A 3,302-nucleotide genomic window follows, 5' to 3' on the forward strand; every position below is an offset into this window, starting at 1 on the left:
CCAAATGGAAACATGTTATTATAAAATGTACTTCATCTTATAAGCTTCCCAAGTGGAAACATGTTATTATAAAATGTACTTCATCTTCCTGGACTTATTCTATATATACACATATATATATATATATTTAACATTTATTTATTTTTGAGACAGAGAGACACAGAGCACGAGTCGGGGAGGGGCAGGTAGAGAGGGAGACACAGAATCTGAAGCTGTAAGTACAGAGCCTGGGGCTTGAACTTGTGAACTGTGAGATCATGACCTGAGCTGAAATCCGACACCCAACTGACTGAGCCACCCAGGCACACCTTCCATACTGGTTTTGGACTTATAGCTGTTACTGCCTGTCTTAACAATTTTGGACTTATTCCATATTGGTTTTGGTGGGGGAACTTGTGAATTTCTATGGCAGAGTATAGAAGTCTTCTTATTAATATTTAGAAAGTAGCCTTCCTGAGCACATTACTAGATTTTATATATGTATATATACATATATGTATGTTCACTCAAATAAAATGAAAGACACCCTCCTTAATCTGTTTCTTTAATAAAAAAATATTTTTGCATTATTTGTGTTTCGATTGCATCTACTTACCAATGAATTAAACACAATAAACAAATTAAACTCGCTATAAATGGTTGATCCATTTTGATTGAAATGACATTGGAGGAGTCACATGTTGTAAGTTGAGTTAGCTACCCTCTCTCAATTTGTAAATTTCACTTATGAGATAAATTGGAATCTCAAGCCATTTCTCGCTCTTTAGCAACTCCCTAAAAATGTCTTATTTGCTTCCTTTAAAAAATAGTCATAAACAAAACCAGATACTGTATATAAAAGCAAATGTGTTTTCTTAAGGCAATGGTATTTGAAAACTCATAGTATTTAGTATATTAAATAGTATACTACTTACTACTTAGTATATAGAATAATACATAGTATTAGCTTCTCTTAACTTCAGTCCTTCACAGATGGGCTATTTTCTCCTAGTTGTACCAAGCCTCCAGTACCACTAGTTTGCATCTGCATAAAGCCTTGGGTCCCTTCAATCCTACCATGACTCTCATCCGAGTTATTCCGAATCATCATACAGGCAAGCTCTCCCCTAGCTCCACCCATAAGTTCCGTGCCTTGTTCATGTAGTCAAACTGCGCTATGCTTCCTCCACAGTGATTCTCCATGCACTACTGACCTCTTCCTTAACTCTTCCTATTGTCTTCTGCAAAAACCTTCTTTAGAATATTACTTACATTTCCTGTACTAACTGAAAGAAGATTCTTTCTTTCAGGGGAATTTGTATTTGTTTCATCTTAAAATTCCACAGGAAACCAAAAACCAGCTGTGTTAGTTGACATGTTGGTAATTAAGTTAATTGTTAATTGCCTCTGATTGTTTAAGTAACCCAGAAATGCAGGTATGTATTTGAAGCTTACCAATTTTTAAATGTTGCAGCTAATGTGATAGAAAAAAAACCCCAATAAATTTATTATCAAAAACCTACCCACAAAGTCAGGTTTGAACTTCTTTAGTTCATTACTCCTGTTCTGCAAAACCTTTTCGGTCTTCTTAGGAATTTTTTTGATTTCTGATTTTTCATAAATACTTTATAGGAAATTAGTAAAGGCTAATTCAGAGACTGCTATCTGGATATTATTTAAAATCACAGAGCTGTCTTGACAATCAATACAAAGAAGAATCACCTATCAGGGGCGCCTGGGTGGATCAGTCAGTTGAGCATCTGACTTCAGCTCAGCTCATGATCTCGCAGTTGACGAGTTCGAGCCCCGCGTCAGGCTCTGGGCTGATGGCTCAGAGCCTGGAGCCTGCTTCGGATTCTGTGTCTCCCTCTCTCTCTGCCTCTTCCCCGCTCATGCTCTGTCTCTGTCTCAAAAATAAAGATAAACATTAAAAAAAAGAAGAAGAATCACCTATCAGACATAGTTACATGTGATAAGTCTAGAGAAGAGGTAAAAAGGATGGAATAGTTCCACAGTGTGACAAGATGATATATCTTCATGATTTTGCATAAGAAGAAAGGAGGAACTGATTATTATACTAACAAAAAGCTTATAAAAATGTTATCAAATATTTCAGGGTATAAAATAATTCTAGTACCATTTCTTTCTACTGATTGTAGATTCCTACGTAATACTCATTCCTCATGTTCTGCATTTCCACTTAATAAACTGATTTAAGTTCTATTCAGAGTAGATGATGCATCATGCAGAAAAATTAAATGAAGGCACTTGATTTTTTGAAGCCTGCCTTGGAGATTGACCTCTGAATCCAGGTGAAATACCCTAATCGGTCGGCAGATGGCACCATTGGGACATCGATAAGCTAGGTTCATTTTGCACTGACAGGCAGCAATAAAGATCCTGGAACTGAACTGAGAGGATGAAGAATGGTTGAAATGATGATTAATACCATGTGAGAGAGGCCTGGGAAGCAAAATGGTTTTCTGATAATACCACCATGTATTCTCTTTCTAGAGAAGCAGCTTCAAATCACTATCATTTTTTTTTTTAATTTTTTTTTTCAACGTTTATTTTTATTTTTGGGACAGAGAGAGACAGAGCATGAATGGGGGAGGGGCAGAGAGAGAGGGAGACACAGAATCGGAAACAGGCTCCAGGCTCTGGGCTGATGGCTCAGAACTCACGGACCGCGAGATCGTGACCTGGCTGAAGTCGGACGCTTAACTGACTGCGCCACCCAGGCGCCCCAAATCACTATCATTTTTACATGTTGGTGCCACTATGTGCATTGTTCTGTGTGCCACAGAAGTAATTTAGGTAAGAAGAGAGAAACCCTTAACAGGAATATGGCTGGCAAAGGTTACAAGACCCCACACTGAATTTACAGAATGCAAAAGAAATACTGTGATGCTAATGCACACACCTGCCTTAGCCCATAACTTCGTTATTCCCCCCATTAGCCACCCAAGAAGGAAGGGAATTGGACATTTCCTTTATCATAGAAAGAGGCTACATCTCCTTTATTAAGAAGCTCCAGGGACTAATTTTAGCCTAGAAATTGTGTGGTGGTAACACGTTACCAAGTTTTAGTTTCAGCAAAAGGAAACAATCCAGGGAATTTCTTAGCTACAGGATATTATCACCATTCTTTGATCAACGTATAGCAATAGATACTGTTGGGTATTGCAAAGTCCCTTCTGATAAAACGATAAATGAAAACACTCACAAAATTCTGAGTCTTGAGACAATGTGTAATGCCGTATTTCTCTGTCTTTGATTTTTTTTTAAGTAAACTTACCCCGGTAAATGTTCCTTTAATAATG

This window comes from Prionailurus viverrinus, chromosome D1 (genome assembly GCF_022837055.1).
Source record: "Prionailurus viverrinus isolate Anna chromosome D1, UM_Priviv_1.0, whole genome shotgun sequence".
NCBI lineage: Eukaryota > Metazoa > Chordata > Mammalia > Carnivora > Felidae > Prionailurus > Prionailurus viverrinus.